Source organism: Moschus berezovskii, chromosome 9 (genome assembly GCF_049115385.1).
Source record: "Moschus berezovskii isolate FMDL1 chromosome 9, NW_MosBer_1.0, whole genome shotgun sequence".
NCBI classification, from domain to species: Eukaryota; Metazoa; Chordata; class Mammalia; order Artiodactyla; family Moschidae; genus Moschus; species Moschus berezovskii.
The window spans coordinates 77,095,644-77,106,890 of record NC_142468.1 but is presented as its reverse complement, the minus strand read 5'-3'; the positions used below and the strand labels follow the sequence as shown (position 1 = coordinate 77,106,890).

Sequence of the window (11,247 nt, the reverse complement as noted above, 5' to 3'; positions counted from 1 at the left end):
AACAGTTTGGAACACTCTAGGTTTGACAGCTTCACATCTCACTTCATCTTTTCTGCCACAGTGTCCTATAAGATTTATTAGCAGTGACATTATTTTTCCTGCAGCTTTTGGTGAAAATGTAGATAAGCAGTGGGATGGTCAAAAAGTGGGAAGTTTAATAGAAAAGTCTAGAGTTGTCAATTTTTATTTTTGTTATTGATGGAATAAACTGACTCAATTAAATTCTTCATAACTCCACCCTCCAAAGTCTCCAGAATTACTTGCTGGGAATAGTTAGGGTATTAGAATGGAATGTCACAAGTTTATGCTATACACACACTGTTTCTTATGCTCTCGGGATTCATAAATCATTACATGAGGACAAACTTAGGGGCCAGTTTTTTCATACTCTTCTTTCCAATACAAGAAACCGACCGGCCAGCCAACCAGTCAACTCTCCAGTCCACCCACTTCAAGAACAGTAGCTTGATTAAACAGTTTCCTTCCGTATGCTCTTCACTTGGTATTCTGTCTTCTCCGGCAGTCTGAAGGACGAGTATACTACCTGGAAAGAGATTGCTTTCAGAAAGATATTCTCTAATAATCATCAAAATCATACAATAGGAAAAAATGGCACACATGATCTATGCTAACTGTTCATTTCACAAATAGGCTTCATAAAGGTTCCATGGCTTTTTATCCAATGAACAAAAATGTTCTGTGTTCACATATGGAATGTTTACACTATACTTATACAGAGGAATAATGACTAACCAGATTTATAAAGTAAAAGGCACTCTGTAGTATATCACATCAGTGATTGTAACATGAAGAGTTAGTCCTTTTTTTTTTTCTTACATACACTGTTGGATTTCCTGGCTCAGTTTGAAGAGATATATGGGTATGGTAGAGTTGAACATAAAAGCATGTCCTCATCATTGACTCTGATGAGGAAAACTCCCTCTCTGGGCTGTTGGCTCCCAAGCATGGCATGCCCTCCCAGCTGTGGGAGTATGACCCAGTGAAACTGACCCTGTGGCATGTGACTAGTAACCAGTGCTTGGCCACAGACGGGGACAGCCCTGTGCCCAGCATCAGAGACGGCAATGGAAGCCGGTTCCAGCAGCGGCTTCTTCAGAATGTCACCCTTCCAGAAATATTCTGAGACCAAATGTGCAAAAAAAAGGAAAACATAAGGATTGACTGGGATACCTCAGCATACATTTCTGCCACATTCTTAAGTAGCAAAAAAAGGAGAAGTGCTTTCTTCCTGCAGATGTAAGGTTTCAGTTCAGTTCAGTCGCTCAGTCTTGTCCGACTCTTTGTGACCCCATGAATCACAGCACCCAGGCCTCCCTGTCCATCACCAACTCCCGGAGTTCACTCAAACTCATGTCCATCGAGTCGGTGATGCCATCCAGACATCTCATTCTCTGTTGTCCCCGTCTCCTCCCGCCCCCAATCCTTCCCAGCATCAGAGTCTTTTCCAGCGAGTCAACTCTTCGCATGAGGTGGCCAAGGTATTGGAGTTTCAGCTTTAGCATCAGTCCTTCCAATGAACACCCAGGACTGATCTCCTTTAGAATGGACTGGTTGGACCTCCTTGCAGTCCAAGGGACTCTCAAGAGTCTTCTCCAGCACCACAGTTCAAAAGCATCAATTCTTCGGCGATCAGCTTTCTTCCACAGGAGGCCAATTAGAAAGCAAAAAATGCTTTCTCTGTTTGGATGGATGAGTAGTGGAGTGAGCAGCTACATATATAATCAAAAAGAAAAATGAGCCTCCTTAGGAAGGGCTAAGAATGACATTTTAGGAGAAAAACGGATCCTCACATGGGATGGTGAGGAAAAAAGAGAACATTTACTCTGCAGCCTATGTGGTGACTTACCACAGCTGGGTTAAGTTCACAACTGATTGACTGATTGACTAAATCCAATAATACTTAACTCAGTAGTCCTGTTGTATCACCATCAGTTCAGTTCAGTTGCTCAGTCGTGTCCAACTTTTTGCGACCCCATGAACTGCAGCACGTCAGGCCTCCCTGTCCATCATCAACTTTCAGAGTTTACTCTAACTCATGCCCATTGAGTCGGTGATGCCATCCAACCACTGCATCCTCTATCATCCCTTTCTCCTCCTGCCTTCAATCTTTCCCAGCATCAGGGTCTTTTCAAATGAGTCATTTCTTTGCATCAGGTGGCCAAATATTTGAGTTTCAGCTTCAACATCAGTCTTTCCAATGAACACTCAGGACTGATTTCCTTTAGGATGGACTGGTTTCATCCTAAGGGATGCAGTCCCTTGCAGTCCAAGGGACTCTCAAGAATCTTCTCCAACACCACAGAAGCATCAATTCTTTGGCGTTCAGCTTTCTTTATAGTCCAACTCTCACATCCATACATGACTACTGGAAAAACAATAGTTTTGTCTAGACAGACCTTTGTGGGCAAAGTAATGTCTCTGCTTTTTAATATGCGTTCTAGGTTGGTCATAACGGTCCTTCTTGAAGGAAAATAAACAATGTAACCTTGATTTGTGTTCAAACAGCATGACATACTGTGTGTTCTTGGGCAAGTTAACACCTATTTTTCAGAGTTCCTGTGAAAATGCTGTTGAGTATATTTAATATATGCTAAGTACAGTTCCTAGAATATAATTGGACCTAAAAAAATTCATAGCTGTTGTTGTTAATAACAGTACTATCAACAAACATGATTACATAGTATAAACTTTTTAGCATAATTTATTTAAAAGCCTTAGTGATTAAAAAGTTACTCAGCTCCAACATATCACACAGTAAAGCTATGGGCAACTCTCTTTGGTTGCTCAGATTGATTTTACTGACGTCCATACAGTTTGGTATGATATAAAGGAAGAAGATATTGAAACATTGTGATTCAAGAAACAGAAAATAAATAAAGGGTGTGTTACATTACTTGTGATGTGCATCAGAGTAAGTGGGAATGTTATCTTTAGTTGGGGGCACTGTAGAAAATGAGTTACTGTGTGCTAAGTCGCTTCAGTCATGTCCAACTCTTTGCAACCCCATGAAATGTCACCTGCCAGGCTTCTCTGTCCATGGGGTTCTCCAGGCAAGAATCCTGGAGTGGGTTGCCATGTCCTCCTCTACGGGATCTTCCTGACCCAAAAATTTAACCCAAATCTCTTATGTCTCCTGCATTTGCAGGCAGGTTCTCTACCACTGCGCCACCTGGGAAGCCCATGAGGTCCTTAGTACAACTCTCAATAGTCTTCTCAGACCAAATTAAAGTTTACTAAATTTCTGAATAATGAAACATTCTTTTATGAATCACTAAGCAAAAAAGTTTCAGGAATTGTTAAACCGAGGGAGATGAATAGCTGGACACTAGAGTCAACATTTCATATAACAAGCTTATTATGTGACTAGTGACTGAAACTTCATATCCAGAAACATAAAGCCACAAAAGTTTGCAAAAGTATATTAATATTCAAATGTAATTCCACTGTAGCTAGGATCAATTTGTAGGTGACTTAGAAAAAATACAGTGATGCCAAGACAGGAAGAAAAGTTACTTACCCTTCATGATAAGACTAATTATGGACAAAGCTGGGAATAAATACTGAGTCTGTATCTTCTCACTGATGTTTTTTCCTTTACATAGAATCAAAATCCAGGCGCCTGATCCTGAGCATCCTACAATATACAAAGTTAAATGCTGAAACTCCCTTTCCTCCCTTCCTGAATTACTCAAAAGTAACAGTTATAGCAACAGGGCGCTTATGCTGGACAATGTGATAGCCAGTGAAAAGAATTACAGCCCTATAATCAGTCCTGGAGATGTGGGCCTTATTTGACACACTGATATTTTCATCAAGAGCTACATAAGAGACCTAAGTTGACCCAAGGCAGCCAGATCTTTCACTTGTCTCACCCAGAAGAGACGATTCAACAGAGCTTTGTATTTTGGTTACTTTTGCTGTAGAGTAATTGAAAGAAATGGGGTACAAACCTCCTGAGGAGATTTCGATAACGGAGGGTGCAGGTGAATGAAGGGAGGGGGTGATGCTGAGACGCCCCAGCGTGCAATTACAGTTTCATCTCAGAGATTCCTGTGACGTCTCCAGAGTCCTCTTGGGCTGGTTTGTGACTCCCTCAAGACTCTGGTGAAACATCCTTTTCTTATCCGAGGTTTTCATATAGTTTAGGTTAATTTGGCTCCCAGAGTGAAGACAGGAGTAATGTCTTTAAGGCAATGCTGTTGTCTGTGCAGATTTACAGAGAATTTCCTTTTGTTTTCAGGAAACATTTGTTTCTCTATGAAATATAAAGAATATTCACAATGTATATTGTTTATATTCTATGAGAGTGTATTTTCTTCACATACTTTACAATTATAATTTTCTGTTTCCAGTCCTCAATTACCGACAGACTATTATTTCCCATTTGTTCTGTCTGTTCTTTGTTCCTTTATTTCTCCCTTTTTGTTTTCCTTTGGATTATTTAAGTACTTTTATTATTTTATTCTCCTACATTTTTTATGAATTGAAACTATTTTTATTGTGGTAATATGTATATATCATAAAAATTATCGTCTTAACCACTTTAAGTGTATAGTTCTGGACATTAATTACATTCATATCGTTATGCATCCTTCACCAGCATTTATCTCCAGAACTTTTTCATTATCCCAAACTGAAATTCCAATACGCATTATATAATAACTTCCCATTCCACTTTCTCCTAGCCCCTGGCAACTATCAGAATTTTTATCTTTGAATTTTATTACGCTAGGAAACATATAAGTGGACTCACACAAAATTTGTCCTCTGTGATTGGCTTATTTCACCTATCATATTGTTTTCAAGGTTTATTCATGTTTTAGAACATGTTAGAATTTCCTTCCAAAGGTTGCATTATTTGTGTATATAAAATTTTATTTATCTATTCATATCTGAAGAATACTTTGGTTGCTTTCACCATTTCACTATTGTGAATATTGCTGCTGTGATTATGAGCATAAAATATCTGCTCGATTCCTTGCATTCAGTTCTTTTGTATATATACCCAGAGTGGAATTGCTGAATCATTGGTAATCCATGGTTTTTAGGAACTGCTGTACTATTTTCCACAGAGGCTTAACCAATTTATATCCCCACCAGCAATGTACAAGTACTCCAATTTCTCCAGATTCTTGACAGTTTTTGCTGTTTGCTTTTATAGTAACCCAGAGATCAAATTGCCAACATCCATTGGATAAAAAGCAAGAGAATTCCAGAAAAACATCTACTTCTGCTTCACTGATTATGTTAAAGCCTTTGTGTGGATCACAACAAACTGTGGAAAATTCTTAAAGAGATGGGAATACCAGACCGCCTTACCTGCCTTCTGTGAAACCTGTATGCAGGTCAAGAAGCAACAGTTAGAACCAGCCATGGAACAATGGACTGGTTCCAAATTGGGAAAGGAGTACATCAAAGCTGTATATTGTCACCTTGCTTATTTAACTTATAGGCAGTACATTATGGGAAATGCCAGACTGGATGAAGTACAAGCTGGAATGAAGATTGCAAGGAGAACTATCAATAACCTCGGATATGCAGATGACACCACTCTTCTGGAAGAAAGCGAAGAACTCAAAAGTCTCTTGATGAAAGTGAAAGAGGAGACTGAAAAAGTTGGATTAAAACTCAACATTCAAAAAATGAAGATCTTGGCATCTGGTCCCATCACTTCATGGCAAATAGATGGGGAAACAATGGAAACAATGAGAGACTTTATTTTCTTGAGCTCTGAAATCAATGTGGATGGTGACTGCAGCCATGAAATTAAGACACTTGCTCCTGGGAAGAAAAATGATAGCAAACCCAGACAGCATATTAAAAACCAGAGACACTACTGTGCCGACAAAGGTCCGTATAGTCAAGGCTATGGTTTTTCCAGTAGTTATGTATGGATGTGAGAGTTGGACCATAAAGAAGGCTGAACACCAATGAACTGATGCTTTCAAACTGTGGTGTTGAAGAAGACTCTTGAGAGTCCCTTGGACTGCAAGGAGATCCAACCAGTCAATCCTAAAGGAGATCAATCCTGAATATTCATTGGAAGGACTGATGCTGAAGCTGAAGCTACAATACTTTGGCTACCTGATGTGAAATGTGGACTCATTGGAAAAGACCCTGATGCTGGAAAGACTGAAGGCAGGAGGAGACGAGGATGACAGAGGATGAGATGGTTGGATGGCATCGCTGACTCAGTGGACATCAGTTTGAAACGACTCTGCAAGACGAAGGACAGAGAGCCCTGGCGTGCTGCAGCACACGGGGTCACAAAGAGTGGACATGACCGATCGACTGAACAACAACAAAGAATACTCCTCTGCAGAGTGAAGACGGCCATCATATCCTGACACATAATGGTGTCACCCCTGGGTCTTGCTTCAGACATGTAAGCTGCCCCAGCCATTAATCGTTGATGTCTCTGTTGCTAAAAACTATTCCTCTAGAAACATATCCTCTGTTTAAAGACAACTGTACATATGTCTCCTCCCTCTTGAATCTCCCTCCCTCAGTTCACTTTTTTTTTTAACTCAACGATGTATCTTGAAGTAATTATGTAACATTACTTATAGAGCTACTTCATATTTTATGAAATTGAAGATATAGTATTCCACTGTATGACTAAACTATAGCTTATTTAATTAGCTTTCCATTAATGGGAACTGACATTTTTCTCAACATTTTGCTATCACAACAATGATACAATAAACATTTTTCAACTTTCATAATTTCCTCTATGTGTGAAAAAAGCCATAAGCTAAGCACCTTAGAAGCTGCATTGCTGGGTTCCAGGGCATAGGCCTTCTAAATTTTGACTGTCTTAAATACAGTGTAAAACTTACACTCCCACCTATGTGAGAGAACCCATTTCACATTCTCAACCGTATAGTGTGTTATCAAACTTCTTGATCTTTGTCACTCCCCAGGTTAAACATGAGATACACTCCCCAGGTTAAACATGAGATACTGTCTCACGATATTCTCCCTTTATCTTTTTATGAATGAATTAGTGATATTTCTATATGTTTAAGAATCTTTTCTATATGTTGTTTGTATCTTTTTGCTTATTTTCCTATTACGATGTTGTTCTGTTCTCTTACTGTTTATAGAGCTTTATATATATTAAGGAAAAAATATATAAGTGGCAAATCATTGAGATTATTGAAGGGGAAATAATTGTGAAGTTCTAAATGTGAAGGATTGAGGGCAGGAGAAGGGGACGACAGAGAATGAGATGGCTGGATGGCATCACCGACTCGATGGACATGAGTTTGAGTGAACTCTGGGAGTTGGTGATGGACAGGGAGGCCTGGCATGCTGTGATTCATGGGGTTGCAAAGAGTCGGACATGACTGAGCGACTGAACTGAACTGAACTGAAAGTTAAAAATATAGGATTGTTTACTGAAAAGAAAAGGCAGATGAAAAAGGTAGTGGATAGGACATTTTTTTTTACCATTAAAATATTATCCTTAGAAAATCACTCCTGATACCCAGTTCTCATTTTCTTCATTTGCAGAATCAGGTAGATGAATTGATAAATATATACAATAATAGGATAACTTTTCTTTCAGGATCTAGGAGGTACTTCAAGGTGAGTTAGTCCAAGTTACTAATAAAAATCCTGAGTAAACAATTTTACTGATCTATAATTACTTTTCAGTATAGGGAACTGGAATGCAAAAGTAGGATAAAGAAATACCTGGAGTAACAGGCAAATTTGGCCTTGGAGTACAGAATGAAGCAAGGCAAAGTTTAATAAAGTCTTGCCAGGACAACACTGGTCATAGCACACACCCTTTCCAACAACACGAGAGAAGACTCTACACGTGGACATCACCAGATGGTCAATACCAAAATCAGGCTGATTATATTCTTTGTATCCAAAGATGGAGAAGCTCTATACAGTCAGCAAAAACAAGACTGGGAGCTGACTGCGGCTCAGATCATGAACTCCTTACTGCCAAATTCAGACTGAAATTGTAGAATGTAGGGAAAACCACTAGACCATTCTGGTATGATCTAAATCAAATCCCTTATGATGATACAGTGGAAGTGACAAATAGATTCAAGGGATTAGATCTTATAGACAGAGCACCTGATGAGCTATTGGACGGAGGTTCGTGACATTGTACCAGGAAACAGTGATCAAGACCATCCCTAAGAAAAAGAAATGCAAAAAGGCAAAATGGTTGTCTGAGGAGGCCTTACAAATAGCTGTGAAAAGAAGAGAAGCAAAAGGAAGAGCAGAGGAGGAAAGATATACCCATCTGAATGCAGAGTTCCCAAGAATAGCAAGGAGAGATAAGAAAACCTTCCTCAGCGATCAATGCAAAGAAAGAGAGGAAAACAACAGAATGGGAAAGACTAGAGATCTCTTCAGCAAAATTAGAGATACAAGCGAACATTTCATGCAAAGATGGGCACAATAAAGGACAGAAACATTATGGACCTAACAGAAGCAGAAGATATTAAGAAGAGGTGGTAAGAATACACAGAAGAATTATACAAAAAAGTTCTTCATGACCCAGATAACCACGATGGTGTGATCACTCACCTAGAGCCAGACATCCTGGAATGCGAAGTCAAGTGGGCCTCAGGAAACATTACTACGAACAAAGCTAGTGGAGGTGATAGAATTCCAGTGGAGCTATTTCAACTCCTAAAAGATGATGCTGTGAAAGTGCTGCACTCAATACGCCAGCAAATTTGGAAAGCTCAGCACTGGCCACAGGACAGTCTTCATTCCAATCCCAAAGAAAGGCGATGCCAAAGAATGCTCAAACTACCACACAATTGCACTCATCTCACTTACTAGCAGAGTAATGTTCAAAATTCTCCAAGCCAGGCTTCAACAGTATGTGAACGTGACATTCCAGATGTTCAAGCTAGATTTAGAAAAGGCAGAGGAACCAGAGATCAAATTGCCAACATCCACTGGATCATGGAAAAAGCAAGAGAGTTCCAGAAAAACATCTATTTCTGCTTTATTGACTATGCCAAAGCCTTTGACTGTGTGGATCACAATAAACTGTGGAGCATTCTGAAAGAGATGGGAATCCCAAACCACCTGACCTGCCTCTTGAGAAACCTGTATGCAGGTCAGGAAGCAACAGTTAGAACTGGACATGGAACAACAGACTGGTTCCAAATAGGGAAAGAAGTACATCAAGGCTGTGTATTGTCACCTTGCTTATTTAACTTATATGCAGAGTATATCATGAGAAACGCTGGGTTGGAGGAAGCACAAGCTGGAATCAAGTTTGCCGGGAGAAATATCAATAACCTCAGATATGCAGATAATACCACCCTATGGCAAAAAGTGAAGAACTAAAGAGCCTCTTGATGAAAGTGAAAGAGGAAAGTGAAAAATTAGCTTAAAACTCAACATTCAAAAAATGAAGATCATGTCATCTGGTCCCATCACTTCATGGCAAACATATGGGGAAACAGTGCAAACAGTGACAGACTTTATTTTTTTGGGCTCCAAAATCACTGCAGATGGTGACTGCAGCCTTCCAACTAAAAGACGCTTGCTCCTTGGAAGGAAAGTTATGACTAACCTAGACAGAATATTAAAAAGCAGAGACATTACTTTGCCAGCAAAGGTCTGTCTAGTCAAAACTATGGTTTTTCCAGTAGTCATGTATGCATGTGAGAGTTGGACTGTGAAGAAAGCTGATCGCCGAAGAATTGATGCTTTTTAACTGTGGTGTTGCAGAAGACTCTTGAGAGTCCCTTGGACTGCAAGGAGATCCAATCAGTCCATCCTAAAGGAAATAAGTCCTGAATATTCATTGGAAGGACTGATGCTAAAGCTGAAACTCCAATCCTTTGGCTTCTAGATGCAAAGAACTGACTCATTTCAAAAGACCCTGATTCCGGGAAAGATGAAGGCAAGAGGAGAAGGAGACGAGAGAGAATGAGATGGTTGGATGGCATCACCGACTCAATGGACATGAGTTTGAGTAAACTCCAAGAGTTGGTGATGGACAGGGAGGACTGGCGTGCTGTAGTCCATGGCGTCGCAAAGTGTCAGACACGACTGAGCGACTGAACTGAACTGAACTGAACAATTCCTGATCACCTCTCCCTTAAAAGAATTAGGCCTAAATTTGTCTCTGAGTTACTGGTTTTCCTTATTTTATTGAAATCAACCCCTTCTCCCTGCCCACCTTGTTTGCAGGGTAGAACACTCAGGAATGTGGAGGTGCTTGCAGTGAAAAGAAAATCAGGCCTTTGCATGTTTATACCAGTCCCTGTATTCACTTGTCTCTGATTTGTGGTTTTGCATGATTATGCTACAAGATCATCTCCTGAAAGTGAGGGGAGAAGTGAGAAAGTATTGAACTTAGATGTAGTAGAAAATAACTTTTGGTTATAGTCATGACTAATCAGCTTGGATTAAACTTACCCTTCTACTAAAAGTAACTACCAAATCTAGAGAAATCACATAAATCAAGCCTTTGAAGGCACTAGAGAGCAGTCAACACAGACATGACTTCAGGGGCTACAATTCCAGGGAAGGGAGGAATAAGAAGAGGAGCTCCACAGTTACCTTGAGTGTTTCTCCCCTAGGATGACAGTCACTGGGTTGGGGAGTCTGGGGACATGGAGGGATCTGAGAAAGAACAGCAGGGAGTAAGAATAAAGTCTCAACAGAAAGCAGTCGTTTCACTGAACTAAGGATGTAAGGGATTTGGTGTCTGTGGCCGCCAGAGAAACTGGTGTTTGAGAAAAATACTGGAGACAGGAGGACCACAGAAAAGTGAGGGTCAAAATGTGACGTAGTTTCCTTTCCAGGCATTTTTCCATTTCTCAGTCATTCAGGTGCAAGATGAGATTTCAAGAAGTCTAGCAGAAAGAAGAAACTGGGAGTTTAAAGAGCTGAGCAGAGGTCTTAGGAGTCGTGGGTTTCAGAATACAGAGAAAGTCAGGGCTCTCTGAGGTGGAGGTGTCCTGGAAACAGTTCAGGTGCGCAACTGACATCTCAGAATGGTCATGTTCCTGACTAAGGATCGCATCCCAGAAATAAGAGCAAAGCTGTTTTAGACTATTTTTATTACACCTTAAAATAAATACTCCTTAAATGAGATCAAAGTGATCAGCTTTATCTTGTGGTAAAAGAAAATTTTCTTTACTACATTATTTTAAAAATTTTAAAATATAATGTTCAGCATTTGGGAAAAAATGAGGTATATAAGAAACAGGACAAAAAAAAAAAGAAACA

At 39.8% G+C, this 11,247-nt stretch overlaps 1 pseudogene across 1 annotated transcript in view; it reads right to left on the bottom strand.

The window, feature by feature from the left end:
- Positions 1-360: 360 nt before the first annotated feature.
- Positions 361-11,247, bottom strand: part of LOC148776511 (olfactory receptor 11G2-like) — a 57,042-nt pseudogene continuing 46,155 nt past the window's right edge. The window contains exons 6-7 of the transcript XR_016038238.1: positions 3,972-4,276; positions 361-544 (exon numbers count right to left, since the gene is read on the bottom strand). The product of XR_016038238.1 is annotated as an olfactory receptor 11G2-like (transcript). The remainder of the gene's footprint in view (positions 545-3,971; positions 4,277-11,247) is intronic.